We start from the raw sequence: 19,335 nt of genomic DNA, 5'->3' as shown, positions 1-19,335 counted from the left end.
ATTTTATTCTCATTGAAATAGCTATTGACACATACAGATGACTGCAATGTATACTGACAGGCTAAACAGATACACAGGGAAGGTGTAAGTGCTGAGTATCAGGGGACCCCACTTCCAGAGCTGAGTGTTTTCCGTGGTCCAAGCCCTTCTATGTCAATGGACATTAGCATCCACATTGATAAACTGAACGAGCTGATTTACATTTCTGCCACTTCTGATTGGCTGTGATGCTGTGATACTCATTCTCTCAGACAAGCTTCAAGATTCTAGAATCTTCAAACAGAATAAAAAAAAAAAACAGAACCCAAATTGAAAATTTAAAAAGGTATTTTACAGAGGGATAATCCCAAGGTGATAGAAATCAGTCTCAAGAAAGAGAACGCTTCCTTTGGCAGTCTGTTCCATACACAGCCGTGGGTCACAGCTCTTGCTAACACAACCCTGCTCACCACCATTGTCCGTGATGCACAATGGGCACTTGACAGCCTTGGGAGGTGCCAGTCAGTGGAGGATACTTGTGCCACAAGTTATAGGCCCTTGGGATGTCAGCTTGGCTAGAGGGCTGACCAATGTGGACTGGGAAGGAGACATGGAGAAATCTTCCAAAAGAAGCCCTGAGAGCCAGTTCACCATGCGGAGTCTCTGGCATCTTTGAAATGAAGCTTTGCTGAGAAATGCACTTTGGAGTCGGGGTAGAGGTTAAGGGCATAGGGGATGCAGGGGTGTGGAACGAGCAAGGAAAGCAAAACAGATGCTACTCTAATGTTCTCAAACCTGTAAAATGCACGTCTGCATATATATCTGGATGTATCTTTACTTATGGAATTTGAAATTGGGCCTTCTTTATTCTGATAAACTTAGTTTCACGGGACAAATGTTCTTATCCCAAATGACTTCCCCCAGCAGAACTGTGTAAACGCTCCAAAGCTTCTGCAAGGGTTTGGCAAGAGGACTGATGGGAAGGAAAGGGTGGTTTATTTCTGAGTGATTGCAAATGTATACAGCATGCCCTTGTCTCATTTATGTAAATGGCACTTGGAACCCAATGTCCTTCCAGGATTACAAGAAAAATGGAATTTTCTCTTTCTCTTTCTCTTTCTCTTTCAAATGAACTCTTGAGGTAGACAGGAATTCTCTCTTCTAGGGTTGCCCTAAAGGCTTGCTTTTTCACTTTCACAAATTCTCCAGAGACAAGTTCTCTGTGGTAGCCTTTCTGTCAACACATCCTCCAGTACTGGTTTGATGCTAACAGTTCCCCTTAATAACATTGATCCCATAACAAAACATCTTGTCTCCTTCGCCTTTGCCATGTAAGTCTGTGTGATCAGCACTGGACAACCTCAAGAGAGTGGGTTCATTCAACTCAGATGACACTGGGCCTGGAGTAACTGGATCCTCCTGACCCATCCTCTGATGTGAGTCCAGAAAAGCCTCCCCGTGTGGATATGCAAGGGCAGGTGTTGTCTGCTCAGACTGCACATCCTGAACCCTTCCAAGACTCAATCCAAAGAGGCAGTGACAAATGATAAGTTTGGTTTTGTTTCAGGAAGAGACAGAGAGAGAGAGAGAGAGAGAGAGAGAGAGAGAGAGAACAACATAAAACCGTATTCCTCCAGCATGCATTTGCCCTATTCAAGACTTGCTCTTTGCAGTCAAAGACCAAAAATGCTGAATCTGATGGGGTGGGGTGGGGAGGGACTTATAGGGTCATTTCAGAGGACACAATAATTCCAACCTTCACCGAAACCAAGATTTATTTCTAAAAACAGCAAGCCCCCATTGGGATCAGAGCAGCACTGGAAATGCTCACTGTAGTGCATAATAGAAGCCAGCTTGCCTTGACCAGTAACACATTAAACTTGGCCAAGCCAATTAGGGAGGAATCCATAAGTTGATTTTCGACTAAATTTTTACAAAGCCCACTCTGAAGGGCTCCAACCAGAAATGCTGATTTGGAAGCACAAAGACTGGAAACACTCGTAGGTACCACTCTCCACTGGTTTTCCCTTCCCCCACTCCAGCGGCTGGGAATCTTCCAAAATACCCACCAGCCCTTTGCTGCCTGATGGCTGGAGACAATTAAAATCACAGTGATTACCTGGGCTTAGGTTAAAATAACAAGGAGGAGGAGGTTAAACTAAACAGGATGGCATCCAGCAAGGACATTCCAAGACAATGTGCTTAAAAATGAGAAACAGCCCAGTAGGTAGAACAGACTGGAAAGGCCACGACTGATGGAAAGATATCTTGATGGAATGCAACTCTGATTTCACACTCATTTATTTAAATTTTTCAGTGAAAATGTCTACCCTTCCATTGTGCACACACACAGCCCCAGCACTTGACCTGGCTTATTTTTCCAGGCTCTTCCTCCCTGCCCAAGTTGTGTGCTCATGCCTGATGTTTTCATTTGTATGCTGGAGATCAACTCTGCCTGCTTCCCAACTATTCCCAAACCAGCTGTACTTCCACAAACTTACCATGTTTTCTACCACTCACCTTTCAGGTTCAACTCAAACTATACCTGCCCTGTGAAGATTATCCTCCACCCTAGTTCCCCATCAGCTCACACAGGCTGAACTGGGTGTCATGAGCATCTCTCCACCTCAGCCCCGTAGTGCCTCATGCTTGTCACCCTATTTATTTGACTTGCTACCTGGATTATAAGCCTCCTGACACCAGGACCCATAACTGATCCGCTTTCAGGTCTTCACCATAGTTTGTGATGCCTATTACATAGCAGATGTTCAAAGGTTGTTCATTTCATAAATATGAACTTATTTTCACCAGCTGTGAAAAAGAGGAAATGTGTGAACTGAAAGCATTCTGCTTAATGATGGTAAGGAGATTTGGAGAAATCAAGTAAGTACCTCCACACTGCAATTCTCATTGCAGGATTTTGCACAAAATCCTTTGAAGAAGGTTGAAATAAAAATGGTGAGAAGAGTCCAATTTTAATGAAAATGATCCAAACTTTATTTAGTATTTCCTTATTTGAAAGAAAGAGAGTGAGAGAGATTTTCCATCAGCCGGTTTACTCCCCAAATGGCCACACATCCAGAACTGGATCAGGCTGAAGCCAGGGGCCAGGAACTCTAACCGTGTCTCCCACATATGTGGCAGGAACCTGAGTACATGAGCCATCATCTGCTGCTTCCCAGGTACATTAGCAGGGAGCTGGATCAGAAGCAGAGTAGCCAGAACTCAAACTGGTGCTCTGATCTCAGATGCGGGCATCCCAAGCCCGGTGACTTAGTAGGCTGTGCCACAGTGCTCAGCCAGCTTTTATTGTTTTTTTCTTAATCTGACTTTCTATACTTTAATATAAGCAACACAGTCTGCTTAAAGGGATTGAAAACTGAGAGCTGAAGAATCCTCACCCCACCCCACCCCCACCCCTTTTGAGCCCCCAGTGAGTAATTGCAAGGCAATAGCTGAGAGACACGTTGGTGTGAGTCTATCTTTTCCGGAGGTGGTTACTAAAAAGACTCAGCTAGGAACAGCCCGTTAACATAAACACCCGTGTAAGAGCACAGCAGGGGAAGGTCATCACTGTTTATTTCAGCAGCTAATATTTCAAGGCGGTGCCCACTGATCCCTTTCTCCTAAGGGCCAGGGAAACCAACTGTGCTCTGGGCTGAGAGTGTCTGATGTGGAAAAGAACTGCAGGTGTTGGCTGGCCATGCAAATAGAAGAGACAATGAGAATGAAAGGGATCTAGGTGGCTCCCCAGCATGGGTCCCTGTTGCTTGGGAAAAGAGAAGGCATGAAAGAAATGTGGGAGTTCTCCAAGTGCACCATTCACTGGATACTCATTCATACAACAAGCACTCATTGGCTACATTCTGTATCCTGGACCCATGCTCAGGACTAGAAACAAAGATGAATTGGACTGCAGTTTAAATGCAGTTTTGGAAACTTAATCCCCAGAGCACCTATGAGAGCTAATAGACTAAAGTGGCTTTTATAGCCCTGGGTTAGTTATCATGAGAGTGGGCTTGTTATCATGGTTACCATCTTGCTTTTGCACCCTCCTGCCCTTCCACCGTGGCATGGTGCAACGTGAAGACCCTCAGCGGAAGCTGGCACCATGCTCTTGAACCACCCAGTCCCCACAACTGTGAGCCAACTAAACCGCTGCTGTTTATAAATGACCCAGGCCCAGGTATTCCGCTATAGCAACAGACTCAGACAAGTAGTGGGCTGTGTCATCCTTCCCAGGGCTCTGAGTGTGCAGTGCGGAAGACAGACGTGTAAACAAGCCTTGACGGCAGCATTAACAGAACGCTGCGGAGCCCAGGGCAGGAGTAACCCGCTCTCACCAGCAGAGCCCTGCAGGCTTCACAGAATTCAGAAGCCTTGGGCTCGATGAGTAAGGACAAGCTTTGTTAAATGGCTGGTAATTAAGATCTTTCCTGAAAATCCACTGGTCCAAATTCATAAACTACTTAGGAAGTGAAGACAATACATGGAATTCCCTCTCCGGCTGCATGGAGTCACCCGGGGCTTAGACAATGGTTCGGGCAGGACTCAGAAATCCCCAGAAGTCATAACAGGAAAGACCAGGCCTGAGGTAACAGCTTAAGAAGTGAGAGTTTACTGCATGTAAACCAGTGCAACACTGGGACAGACGAGAAAGGCACATCTGTCTCTGATTCTTCTTCATTTTTGTGCTGTCTAAAGGAAACTTAGTCTCCACTCGTTTCCCAGTCCCACATCAAAACTTGCCAGAGTGGAGTTGGTGAAATCTATGGCCTTCTGTCTTGAGAACAGCATGGTGAATGTCTAGTGGTTGTCCATTGCATGAACAAGGGGATGGCCTTCCTCACTCTTGTTCACTTTACCCACCTGCAAGGCGGGATTGGGAAGGCCAGTTGGCCATTCTTCCTCCCATGCACCCACTGGGGCTGTGCTAAAGCAGTGCGTGAGGCAGAATAAACTAGCCAGGACGGGAAAGACATTCCCAAGCAACACGTCATCACTGAGGACTTCTGTTTGCTTTATGCCTTTCCCACTACCCCTTCCCAAAAGGTTGTGAAAAAGACAACAAAATGATAGAACAATTAAGTTTATGGAATTGTAGAAAAAAAGAAACACGTATAAAGAGTACAAACCTACAAGCAAAAAACATAAATCTATAAACTCTGGGTTTATATATGTAGCTGTGATTGAACAACAAAGTCCAACCCAAACTATTCTTCCTAGCTGGTAGAGCAAGAAGAGAAATGGAAAAGTAGTGTGGTTCTCTGTAGGTTTTAAAAGAAAAGACTGCCTTCCACCCATCCATTCATGACTTCTTTCTCAAGCACTAGGCTTCTTCTGTCTATCAGGAGACATCTGTTGTACTCTGAGAGCTGCAGCATCCAGACATTTCACTTAACTATGCATTTTGACTTTTCACTTAACCATGCATGGGAGGGATCCCCCAAGTACAAGGGTACTTCTGAAAACGAATGTAAAACTCATATTATGAAAATAAACTATGTGTGGATTTTGATTATTTGGTACCAAAATAAACGTATCTTTTATATGTTCATTTTTATTAATTTGAAAGGCAGAGAGGAGACAAAGAGAGACCAGCAGATAGACAGATCTGCCTACTGGTTCACTTCTCAAATGCTCTGAAGAGCTAGGATTGCTCTTTTGGGTCCTCCGTTCCAAGAGGGCAAGGAAAAAGAACAACAGCCATGCTAAAAACGAAGGCAGCCACTTGCAGCTTATTCATCGCACTAGCTGCACTCAATGCATTCCCAAGGACAAGGCCATTAATAAGTTCATCATTTGAAGGGCTGGTGCTGTGGTGTAGTGGGTTAAGCCACTGTCTGCGACAATGGCATCCCTTATGGGTGCTGGTTTGATTCCCATCCATTCCAGTTCCAATCCAGTTCTCTGCTATGGCCTGGGAAAGCAGCAGAAGATGACCCAAATGCTTGGGCCCCTGCACCCACATGGGAGACCTGGATGAAGCTCCTGGTTTCTTGCTTTGGACTGGCCCATCCCAGGATGTTGTGGTCATTTGGGGACTGAACCAGCAGATAAAAGATCTGTCTGTCTCTCTCTTTCAAATAAAAAAAAAGTTTGTCATTCAAAACATAGTGGAGGCCACAGCCATCAGGGTATCTCTAAAGCAAGTGGTTTTGATGCCCAAGTGCTTCCCAAGCTGTATGCAAAGCTATGTTACTGTGTGAGTGACACCATTCACAGCAAGTGGTCAGAAATCGACCTTGCGAGGTCCACAAGTACTGGACACCACCACCCTGATTTAGACCTGCTGGTGCTGCCCCACAGCATTCACCAAAGCCCAAATATGGAGCAAAGTCTTTAAGGACTGAAGAAAAATTACCTCTGGAAAAATAAAGTGGAAATTTATGATTTAAAAAAAGAGCTGGGATTGGGCCAGGTCAAAGCTAGGAGCCCAGAACCCAATCTGGGCTTCTCACATGGGAGGCGGGGACCCAAGTGCAAAGCCCTCACTTGTTGCCTCTCCATGCACTCATTAGAAGGAAGTAGAATCGGAATCAAAACCTGCAACTTGAATCTAGGCATTCTGATATGGGTTGTGGTTGTCCCAACTGGCGTCATTTTTTTTTTAAGATTTATTTATTTGAAAGGGAGAGTTACAGAGAGAGAGAGAGAGAGAGAGAGAGAGAGAGAGAATGAACCCACTGGTTCACTCCCCTAATGGCACAATGGCCATAAGGGCTGGTTAGAAGCCAGGAGCTTCTTCCTATCTCCCAGGTGGGTACGGGGGCCCAAGCAGTTGGGTCATCTTTGGATTCTTTCCCAGGAGCATTTGCAGGGAGCTGGACTGGAAGTGGAGCAGCTGGGACTCAAACCGATACCCATAAAGGACATCGGTGTTGCAGGCAGTGGCTTTACCAGCTACGCCCTAGCGCCAGCCCCCACAACAGGCATCTTGACTGCTGTACCAAACATCTGCCCCTAAATTATCTTTTATTTTTCCACAAACTGTTTGAATTCCAAGCATTGCATGCCTCAGAAACAAAGGGAAAGAAATTACCTGGGATTCACTGTCCCCAGAAAAACTGGAGCAGGACCCTGGATGCTGCCTGCACTGGGTTTATGTGCCATGTGGAGACAACGGCAGGTGCCTGATGATCCAGTGGAAGGATTCAGTTCCTATAAACAAGGTGGTTCAGGAAAAGGGATTTCCTGGTTCTTTGAGCCATTGGCATTTGACACAGGCACTTGGAGCTCTGTGCAGCAGAGTTCAGGGCTGATGGTCTTGCAGATATCTCATAACCACAGCCAGCCTCTGTCAGAACTTTGGAAGTGGGGTAGTGTCATCCCTACCATCCATGGCCAAGGAATATCAGACTTGCAAGCAATCTTGGGTGTAGCCATGCCAGCCCTCCATCTGAAGCTTTAGTCCTTTCTAGTCCTTCTTTTCTATTTTTTTTAATTTATTTTTTATTTATTTGACAGGTAGAGATATATAGTGAGAGAGAGAGACAGAGAGAAAAATCATTTCCAGGGTATGATCTTCAACAATATCCGAAGCCAGCCCTTTCCATTTTCTTTATTCTGTGTCTCAATTCGAGTCACTGAGACACTAGGAGATACTTGTTACAAAGCATGGTCATGGCAGTAGCTGACTGACACGTGGGGTAACTGGCCTGAACAACTTTACAAGTTCATCCACAAATGTTGCTCTGGGAAGCCTACTCTTAGGACAGTGTTTAGTACCTACAAGCAGGGCTCTTCCCACCTGGAGGGAGAAAGGAGTTAGTTCCCACTAAATCAATATGGCACCAGCACCTGGACAACGCTGGCCAACAGTGATGTCTGCATAGTGGCACTGTGCCTCCAAGTTTCTCACTGTAGGGTCACCTTCCTCTCTTTTTTCTCCAGCAAACATTGAGCGCCTGCCTATGTCAGCCCTCATGGTTCTGTGCTGTGAGTGAGTCTGGTCCTCAAGGGTTTGCAGCACAACTGACTGCATGTCGCGCAACCAGGCCAGGGAATTTTTAGGTACAGAAAAGCTGCCAATTGTATCATTTATGTATCAGGGTAAATGGCAATACAACTTTGCCAAGAGATTCTTTGGGGCACGTGCCCCGAAAGTCTCTCTTATAGGATTCACTGCGGGTCTACACTTTGCTGCAAATTCTACTCTGTAGGAAAAGTCGAAGTGCTATAAACTTCGCTTGCAGCTCTTAAAGCAACTGAAGAATTTCCTCTCCTTAGGCCCCGGAGGAAAACCCCACAACGGGGCTCGGAAGCCCCGTTTTGGGGTCGGGGCAGTGATGATTAATGCCGCGGCCTGCCCCTGGGCCCACATTCCTTCTGCCCCTAAGAGATGGGGGTGGGGAGACTACCCCAAGCCCTTCTCAGTAAGCTCTTCAGGAAAAGGGTTTGATATTGGAGATTCCCTCGAAAGCTCCCTGCTCCCCGCGTAGGTTCCTCCGCCTAATCCCTCACTCTCAGGTTTCCCTTTGTCTGGGGCCAGCGGGTCCCCACCACCACTCTTGCCCAGGGGTGGCTGCCTCTGCCCAGCACCCCTCCCCCAGCTGACTTCCAGCCTCCCTCTTCCCTCATGGCCCCTCCCGCAGGCCCTCCGGGCCCTGGTTCCAGGTTAATTTAGAACAAGGTAAATATCATACATCTCTCCGACGGAGGACCTGCGCTTCCATTACCAGGAACGGGCTCCGAGGGGGCTCGGTGTGCTTCCTGCCTGCATGGGTGGTCCAGGGTACCTCAGGAAGGAGGCTGACAGCTGAGAGCAGGGCCCTGGATTACCACGGCAGGCACCCCAGAGGGGGCGGGCAGCTTTGGTTTCACTGCTCTCCTTTTTGTGCAAAGGCCAAGACAAGGGCCCTTCTGGAATTGGAGAGGTCTAGCCAGTCGGGGAGGCAGGAGGAAACCTCATGCCACTCCATCCCTCTGTGGAAGCCCAAGTTCCTAGAGGGCCTGATGAAATTCTCTCATGGAATGCTCTAGAAAGGGACTCCAGCCTGTGTCCACTAGTGGGTCGCTGGAGTGATCTTCAGTGGCGCACATCAGCCACTGAGTCTCTGGGCTTCGAGGAACACTGTGCAGCTGGTGTTTAGGACCTAAGAGCTGGCTCTGCAAGGCACCCTGGGGACGCCCAATGCAGAGGTCCGAAACTCTGTTCCTGTTCAGACCCTCAAGGAGAAATGAGCATGTGCCCCAAGCCCTGCTGTCTGTGCAGGCTCAAACTCCCTCACTCTTGCATCCAAAATCCAACAAAGCGAGGATGACAGGGACTCCATTCTACCCTGCATTGCCAAAGCAGGAACAGGCTCACCCTTGACACGCTGCACAACTGGTTCTCACCCCAGAGCATGGGTTGCATCATGGCAGGGGAATTCTCATCATCTGGGGGGATTCTCAATGATGTCAAGGAAGAAAGTGAGGCTTCAGGAGATGGTACGATGTGCCCACAGCCCCACTGCTAGAGAGAGGCAGAACTGGACTTCCTGCCACATCCCACCTGACTCCCCAGAACATGGCAAGGAGAGATTTCCATCTTTCTGTCCTGTAGGGATCACCTAAAGGTAAAAGAGGCTGTGGGCGTAGAGGGGATTTTAGGTCAAAGAGGAGGTTGCGCAGAACTCAGAACTCGGATTCTCACAGGTCTCAGTTATTCATGGGGGTGTCAGAAACTATCGCTACCAATGAGATTTGGTTTTTGTTTAATTTTCTTTGGTCACTTATTTGCAATAGAAAGAGAAAAAACAGATAGAGATCTCATCCTGCTGCTTCACTCCCCAAATGCCCACTGCAACTGAAAGTGGGCCATGCTGAAGCCAAGGGCCAAGAACTTAATCCAGGCCTCCCGTGGAGGGGTAGCAAGGACTCAAGCCATCAGTGCTGTCTCCCGGGGTCTGCATTAGCAGGACGCTGGCATCAGGAGCTGGCAGCAGGTAGGAAATCAAGATACTCCTAGGTGGGAAGAGAGCATCTTAACGCCTGCCTCCAGCCAGGTTCTGACATGTGCTGTGGACTTTGTCTTCTCTCCCGCCAGGCTGCTTCCCTGGGCTGCCATCTCCAAACAGCATGGACGGGCTCATGTTACGCCTTCTCCTATTTCCCTGGCTCACTCCCTGGAAGGGAGTGCACGGCTGGTCTGGAGGGAGGAGGGGAGTAAGGACTAAGACCAGGGGACCTGGAAGGAGGAGCAGGAGAAGGAGAGGCAGAGAACAAAGAGGGGGACAAGCACCACTCCTGATAATCCACTCCCTGAATTATCAGCCGTGAGTGAGTGAGAAGGGGCCACAGCCTAACTAGAAAGTGAAATTCTTTCAGCCTAGATAAGAGACAGCTAAAGACAGATAAACTAAGAACTTTATTTATTCAATCTTCCTTTACCAGTTTACCCAATATAGTTTGGGGGTTTCACCCTTGAGGGGGTGGGAGGGGCTAGGTGCTGCCATTTGAGGAACCTACCCTGGGGAAATTAACTTTCAGCAAGCACCTCCTTTTTAGGAGGCTGGCTATCTGATACGATGCAGGGCACAAGCTTCAGCCTGTGTTTAGAATTGAGGAAGGGATTGAGGCAGTGGTGGGGAAGGAATACGTTCTGAAGCCGCTGATGCAAGAGCTGCTTTGGAAATGTGGATGGGAAGGCAGAGAGAATTCCAAAGCAAGAGGAACAGACAAGGTCAGGCATGAAACACGCGAGATACGCAGTGTGGGCGGGAAACAGGCCCCTGCTGGCTGGACCACAGAGTGTGTCAAAGGATGTAGGGCCGAATAAATTGAAAATATGTCCCTCGAGGCCCTCAGTAAGGAGAATGGGGACGCTTCTGAACAATGGGATGAGGGAATACACAGGGCAAGGAGAGATGGGGATGGTTACGAGGAGCCGCGTTGAGGACGTAGTGGGAAAAGCACCAGGCACAGGAGGCTGAGAAGACGAACAGATGGAGCCAAAAGACGGTGGAGGCTGCAAGTGCATGGGGTGGGAGGTGCATGGGAGAGAAGAGCTAACGAGCAATGGAGGTGAAAGTCCGCCTGGGGCCTGCAGGAGGGCAAAGCCACTCATGCGCTACAGAATTCAGAAAACAGCCAAAGCAACTACATCTCCAAGCAGATCAACTTGGAAATGCTTCCCCTGAATGGACGGCATCTCTTCCGGGCCCTTCCCTGCCTTGTCTGAAGCTGAAACAGGTCTGAGCTGGCAACTGGGAGGTGAGCCTCCATGTCCAGTCCAGAGCTGGCTCCATCCCCATGGGTGGCTCCTGAACGCCCCCATAGGTTTTATGAGCAGGCAACGACAGGCCAAGAGAAGAGGAGAAGGACAGTTATCTCCAACATATCTCTGCTTCATCAGATGGGAGCGGCAAAGTCCTAATCTCATGGAAATAAGTGCGATGTAGTTGGACTTTTCCTGTGGCAAGCGAAGTCCCTTCATGTAACAATTTGCCTAGTCCTCCCCACCACCAGGCCCTGAAACCCCACAAGGCATGGGCAGCCTCTGTTTTCTCTGTGTCTCCAGGGCCTGGCACCACCACTGGGATGGCTGTGGTGGGGCACAGCCGGGGTGAGGGTGTGCAACTGGAATTGAGGTTAAAGCCAAGGCTGGGAGAGAACATTCCACTGTGTCCACTGCCACTGATTGTTTGATCCCTGAAGGGAAGGAGTAAATTAAAACCAGCGGCGGCTTCTCTTGGAGAGAAATCCTGGGAGTAAACATGCTTCATTTGGGGATGGCGAGATGAAAATTGCTGCCTATAAAGGAATAGATAAATATGTCCATGGTGAAGAGGGAGGTCCAAGCAGCATGGGATAGAAAGAAACGAAACCATTATTTCTCTGCCACTATGGAGGGGAAGAGTCACTCATTCAACAGACACTTTACTGAGCGCTTATTATGTTCCAGGAGCTCTGCGGAGTGTTGTGAGTAAAGAGGAATGAGACGCGGTCCCTGCCCCCAAAGCCCTCAGCTTTCAGAAGGGATACAGGTAGAGAAGAGAAGAGGAGAGGATTTGAGAATGGGGAAGTCATACAACACCTCCAAGAGTCTGAACAGCTCAGCAGGCAGACAAGACAGCACCGTCAACTTCACCATGGCACAGGAGATAACCAGACACACCAGTGAACTTCAAAATGTTCATGGAAAATGACATCAAAAGATAAACGTATCTTGGTGCAAAAAATGCTAAAATCCATGCATATATGGGATCTCCATTAAGTCCCTAGGAAATGCATTTTATGACGAAATTATGCACAGATTTTAAAAGGGTTTCGCACCAAACACATTTGTCTTTTAATCTCCTTTTCTATGGGCTGTTTGAAATACCCTAGGGCATATATGGACCTTTGAATGGGCACCAGAACCGGAGCCAGCTTGTGGGTGCCCCTGTGTGCTGCACTGAGGGATGTGAACTTTATCGTAAAAGTCAGTAGCATTAAAGGGTTTTACACAGCAAAAGGAATATGCTCTGGTTTGCATTCCAGAAAAGGCATGCTAAAAAGCCAAAGGAAAAGCAGACATGAACAAGGAAGCTGGGAGACATGTAAGGACACATTTGCAGTAATTGAAGGAGAAATGGTGAGGATTGAAACAGGAGGTCAAGGCTCTTAGTAGAGGCAAAGTCAGTGAAGCAAGGATCCGTGGAGCTAAAATCTCAAGATCGTACTGAGCAGGCTCTCCCCAGCCACACTTGATGCAAAGTTGGGAAAAAGTCATGCAGGGGAAGACAGGATCCAGGAGCCGGCATTGTGGTACAGAGGGTTACGCTGCCACCTGCAATGCTACCATCCCATGTGAACGCCGGTTTCCAGTCCTGGCTGCTCTACTTCGGACCCAGCTCCCTGCTAATGTGCATACGGAAGCCCTGCCACCCATGTGGGAGACCCAGATGGATTTCTGGGCTCCTGTCTTCTGTCTGGCCCAGCTTCAGCCATGGCAACCGTTTAAGGAGTGAACAGATTTGTCTCTCCCTTTCTCTGTAACTCTGCCTTCAAATAAATAAATAAATCCTTTTTGAATAAAAAAGACAGGGCCTACCTATTACAACTCATACATATTCTTCCTGAACCCAGAGAAGTTCAAGCTTGCAGCTTCATGAGCAACTTGGATGCCTCTGCAAGGGCACTGATGCTCTGGCCTCTGAGGTGCACCTGCCCTGTGCATTTCCCTCAGCTGGGCCATTCTTTTCTTATTTTTATTTTTTATTTATTTGACAGATGGAGTTAGACAGTGAAAGAGAGAGAGACAGAGAGAAAGCTCTTCCTTTTCCGTTGGTTCACCCCTCAAATGGCCACACCGATCCAAAGTCAGGAGCCAGGTGCTTCCTCCTGGTCTCCCATGCAAGTGCAGGGGCCCAAGCACTTGGATCATCCTCCACTGCCCTCCTGGGCCACAGCAGAGAGCTGGACTGGAAGAGGAGCAACTGAGACTAGAACCCGGCACCCATATGGGATGCTGGTGCCGCAGGCGGAAGATTAACCAAGTGAGCCACGGCACCGTGGGCCATTCTTAAAGGCCCTAGTGAATACTTCCAGGGAATAGGAGAGACTGGGAGCCCTTGACCTTTCAAAATCATTATCTGGTGTTCATGCCAAATAAATGAATATACAAGTAAATAATCACCCATATACCTCCCTTTCTGTTAGGATTTCATAGGGTATAAGCTTATGACTGAGAAGAATGAAGTTTCCTCTAATTCTGTGTGAATGACATAATACATTCATCTCATCACCCACATTAGTGGCCCAAAGTCTTCAAAATGTGGGTTGCACTTAAGCAGCTGGGGGAAAGGCTATAAGAGGGATCATTGAATTCCTGAGGCCAGAAGACAATAGGGATTTTTTTTTTAATGACTAGAGTAACAAAAGCTTGTGGCTTTTAGGTAAGGGTAGGACAAGAAGAGTCCATGTGAGATTCCAGACTTGTCAAGCAGAGCCCTAGGGGACGCGAGTTCCCTGGAAGGACAAACACTTTGGCATGTGTATAGCTCTGGACACTGAGCGCATCTTAGATTTGCCACAAAGGCTGGTACTCTCATTCTTTCCACACCCCGCACAACCCTGCACTAATGGCGATGGGAAAAAGATCCGGGGCTTATCCCACTCTGGAGCTTTAAACTGCTTTTAGTCAAAAACTTTGCAGAATCAGTAAAATGGGACTTCCCATGGTAACAATAGCAGCTGATGGTCTCTGGGAGCCTCTAGGATTGTTCTCAGAACAATCCTGGGAGGCAGGCGCCACTATCAGCAAACCCACTTTGGATGGGAAAGTTGGGCCTGGCTGACGTTAAGCACTGACCCCCAAGTCATGTGGCAAGCACACAGCACAGTTAGGACTGGAAGCCCAGGGCCTCGGCTCCAAACACACCCGGGGCCACCCTCAGCCTAAGCTATTTGATGAAGTCTGGTGACACGGATTCTGCAGCCCAGGCTTTGGTTGTATGTGAGAACACATGCTCCCCGAAAGACAGAAGGGAGAGTTCTGAGATCAAAGAAAGGAAACCAGCCCAGAAAGCACTGCCCTCAGGCTCCTTTGCAATAAAATGGGCACGCCTCTAAAACAACAGAAAGTCATAGCGAAGTGGCCTAATGAATTTTTTTTTGACAGGCAGAGTTAGACAGTGAGAGAGAGAGACAGAGAGAAAGGTCTTCCTTTTCCATTGGTTTACCCCCCAAATGGCCGGTATGGCTGGGCACCACGCTGATCCGAAGCCAGGAGCCAGGTGCTTCCTCCTGGTCTCCCATGCAGGTGCAGGGCCCAAGGACTTGGGCCATCCTCCTAACGAATTCTGTGGGCGAGTTTTTCCGGTCGGGGAAATGCATGTGTGACCCCAGCACCCTTCCAGACAAGACTGCATTCACAACAATTGAATAGGTGACAGAATCCTCACCACTATCAACCTGAATCGTTGCATGGAATTCTGGTCTCCAAACTTATTCCTCCCTCTAGAGGCTTAATAAGTGTGTGATGAGTGAAGGAAGGAAGGAAGGAATAACTGTTAGCCTCTCCTGTATCCCTCATTCCTTCCTTCGCCTCCATAGCCTCGTCCTGCCCTCAAAGCCCGTTTTCCCAAGAGAAGCAATCAGTGCATCAACACCAGGTTGACCACCATTTGATAAGTGCTCCCCACGGTCTGATGTGAAATGCACATTTGTCGGGTCTTCAGAATCTTCCTGTTCCCAGGTGTGTATCCAAACTCTCTCTACCCAAAACTACTATTTGCTTTTCTCTATCAACAGTTCCTCTGGGCTGAGACTTGCCAGTCCTCCTCGAAATGCTCTTCCTTGCTCTCATTGATATTTAGATCCTTAGAACCAGAGGAGACCTTGGAGATCGCTCTGTCAACCTCCTACCTCCTAGAGCCGAAAACCTCTTCAAGTATCCTTGGTTCACCATCAACCATGCCCAGCTTTGTTGGGATCACAAACTCACTTCTGTTAAGAAACCTCCCCTCATTTATTAGCAAGCAGACTCATTCACCCATTCAGACACACGGCATGCTGGTTATGTGCTCTGCAATGTGTTGGACCCTCAAGGATATGGAGATGAATCAGCCATGGGCCCTCCTCACTGTTCTTTAGACTTTAACAGACTCCACCTGCTGAACACATAGGTGAGCAATACAACCATAACTCAGCTAGATGTAATCAACACATGCACCAAACCCAGTGTCAGGACAGAAAAGCTAACAACGATTCCTCTAAGAAGCAAGGAGGGCTTGGCCTGGGAAGATTCCCACAGAGGAAGCACTGTGTAAGCTAGGAATGAATCTGGAATTGGCAGGTCAAGAAGGTGGAATGGGTGTGCTTAGGGGGCTGGGAGTCTCAGGCTTGCTACTCACTGATAATCTCTTCACATCACATGACTTGAGGATACTGAATAATTTGCATTCATGGGAAGGGCATTTTCATACATTGCCTGTGACTAGACAAATTGGCTTAATCTTTTCAGGAACCAATTTGGTAAAATGACATCAAAGATTATACAATGATCATATCTTAGGCCAACTAACTGCACCTGAGAGACTCTACCTTGATGAAACCACAAGAGACACGGGAAAGATTCTATTCAAAGACAGTGCCTACGAATTGGAGCATTGAAATAGGGGGAGAATTACAAAACATGTCCTGTGCTTTTCATGGGAAGTTAGGTAAATAAGTTAATGCACATTCATTATAGGGACTATTGTGCAGCTGTTCATTTTGGATATTATGTGATGGATTGGAAATATTTATTCAGATAATGCTAAGTGAAAAAGGAAACAAATGTGTAAGCATGATCATAAGCTTATTTTTAGAATCACATATATAACAAAAAGGGTCTAAGACGTGGCACCCACATCAATGGTGTGCATTTCACTCTATAATCATGGTGTGAATTTATTCTGGAAGTCACCAAGTCTTCCAGTCATAAATAATATTAATATTTTTCTCTTTTATTTCTTCATAAGTATCCAAGTCTGAACACACGGTGGATGTATATTAAATGTCACAGCAGCTGACCAGTAGAGGACATGTCCTTACTCTCCCTCTTCCTAGGACCTCAAAGCCACTCAAAGCAACAACACTTGACCCTTAACAGTTTTTGTATATGCTGGATGCTCTTCCAAGCACCTCTACAGATATTAATCCATGAAACACAGCAGTTATAGCGGGTATTATCATTATGTACAATCAAAAAAATCAAATCAAGATAAATAGAAGTTAGCCATTTACCCAAGGTTAGCTAGTTAGTCACAGAGATTAGACTTGAACCAGGGAGTATTGCTCAGGGACCCTTGCTCTTAACCATTCAGTAAAGAAGCTCTGAAATAGTCAGCTAGCTGGACACACAGACAGGCCTGAAACCCCACACAGATAGTTGGTGGTATGGGTTGGAAAAGGATGAAGATACAGACAGAGCTCAAAGATGCCTTCTGGAAGTGCCTCTCCCAAAGGAACCTCAACATCTGACAGCGTGTTCTTCCTTTCTCAGTGACAGGATGACAGATACAGAATGGTGTCTGAAATATGGGCAATCATCTCTGTGTAAGTAACCTGTTCAGCACTGGAGAGGGATTAGAGGTAGCACTTAGCTAAATGCAAAAAGCATAAGGGATCTTGATATTTTCTTTGTCCATTTTTCCTGAAGCAGACATGATGATTGTTTCTTCTCTGATGAACTGACTTGGATTATAAGGCTTAGGCTTTGCCTAGAATTTAGACACTCCAGGGCAAGAACACACTGTTCGTGGTCGCCAAGACTCCACCCCTACAATACATACACACATTCTTATAACAGAATAGGACAAATAAACATTAGAAATAATGAGTGAAGTCTCTGATACACAGAGAGGCATTGGTGGCCCCCTATTAAAAGTGATTAACCAAAGGGGACAGAAGCCATTATTTAAATACATTCATATTAAGAACTGAATTAAATATTGAGTGATTCTGTTGTTGGATCTGATTAATGTTTCTGCAAAAACTATAGAATGAGCAAATGTTTAGATGCCTTAGCTGAGCTCTTGATCTTTGGTATCTTATGCTTTCAATTCATTCATTCCAAGTCTTGGAAAGAGTCTTCTTCAACATCCATACCAACAGAAGGTCAGGATTATTCTCCAGTAGTCCAAGAGTTTGCAGGCAGCTGGTCTAAGCCAGAACACTTTTCCTAATGGAGAACTCCTGACTTCAAAGCCACAACTGAAATGATTATGTTCTATCAGCTTTTACTGACATGCACTCCTGCCTTCCACTTTTATTCAAAACAAGCAGAGCCTTGCAACTAGGAATCTACTTCTCACATCTCACACAAACTATCCTGCAAAGCTCTCATTTGTGAATGAAGGTGAAATAAAGACCCTTCACAGCAAACAGAAATTTTGAAAGAATTTGTCGCCACTCATCCAGCCCTGCAAAAGATGCTTAAAGATGTGTTACACACAGAAACACAGAAACACGGTCATCAGTATGAAAGAAGGTAAAGGAAGGAAACCTCACAGCAAAAGATCACAGGAAACTCAAGGCATATATTAGAAAATATCTTTGGCAAATGGAAGGGCAAAGTTACTACTTATCAATAGTCACATTGAATGTTAATGGCCTGAACTGTCCAGTTAAAAGACACCAATTGGCTGATTGGGTTAAGGAACAAAACCCATCTATTTGCTGCTTACAAGAAACACATCTTTCCAACAAAGATGCATACAGACTCAAAGTGAAAGGCTGGAAAAATATATACCATGCCAACAGAAATGAAAAAAGAGTGGGCGTAGCCATCTTAATATCAGACAACATAAACTTTACCACAAAAACTGTTAGGAGAGAAAAAGAGGGGCACTATATAATGATTAAGGGATCCATTCAACAGGAAGATATAACGATTATCAATGTATATGCACCTAATTACAGGGCACCGGTTTATTTAAAAGATTTGTTAAGGGACTTAAAGGGAGACTTAGACCCCATACAATAGTACTGGGGGACTTCAACACTCCACTCTCAAAGACAGACAGATCAACGGGACAGAAGATCAACAAGGAAACAGTAGATTTAAACGACACTATAGCCCAAATGAATCGAATAGATATCTACAGAACTTTTCATCCTACACATAAAGCATTTACATTCTTCTCATCAGTACATGGAACCTTCTCTAGGATTGACCACATACTAGGCCATAAAGCAAGTCTCAGCAAATTCAAAAGAATTAGAATCATACCATGCAGCTTCTCAGACCATAAAGGAATGAAGTTGGAAATTAGCAACTTGGGAATCCCTAGAGCATATGCAAATACATGGCCACTGAACAACATGCTCCTGAATGAAGAAATTAAAACAGAAATAAAAAATTTTCTGGAAGTAAATGAGGATAACAGCACAACATACCAAAACCTATGGGATACAGCAAAAGCAGTGTTAAGAGGAAAGTTTATATCAATAGGTGCCTACATCAAGAAATTAGAGAGGCACCAAATAGACGAGCTTTCAGTTCATCTCAAGGATCTAGAAAATCTGCAGCAAACCAGACCCAAATCTAGTAGGAGAAGAGAAATAATTAAAATCAGAGAAGAAATCAACAGGATTGAATCCAAAAAAACATTACAAAAAATCAGCCAAACGAGGAGCTGGTTTTTTGAAAAAATAAACAAAATTGACACCCCACTGGCCCAACTAACTAAAAAAAAAAAGAGAGAGAGAAAAGACCCAAATCTATAAAATCAGAGATGAAAAAGGAAACCTAACAACAGACACCACAGAAATAAAAAGAATCATCAGAAATTACTACAAAGACTTGTATGCCAGCAAACAGGGAAATCTATCAGAAATGGATAGATTCCTGGACACATACAAACTACCTAAATTGAACAAGGAAGACATAGAAAACCTAAACAG

At 46.1% G+C, this 19,335-nt stretch overlaps 1 protein-coding gene across 2 annotated transcripts in view; it reads right to left on the bottom strand.

Annotated features, from left to right (window-relative positions):
- The window catches only part of ANO2 (anoctamin 2), a 353,918-nt gene that overhangs the window by 20,566 nt on the left and 314,017 nt on the right, over positions 1 to 19,335 (bottom strand). The window lies entirely within an intron of this gene.

Source organism: Lepus europaeus, chromosome 6 (genome assembly GCF_033115175.1).
Source record: "Lepus europaeus isolate LE1 chromosome 6, mLepTim1.pri, whole genome shotgun sequence".
In the NCBI taxonomy this organism is placed as follows: Eukaryota; Metazoa; Chordata; class Mammalia; order Lagomorpha; family Leporidae; genus Lepus; species Lepus europaeus.
This window is presented reverse-complemented; position numbering and strand designations above follow the sequence as displayed.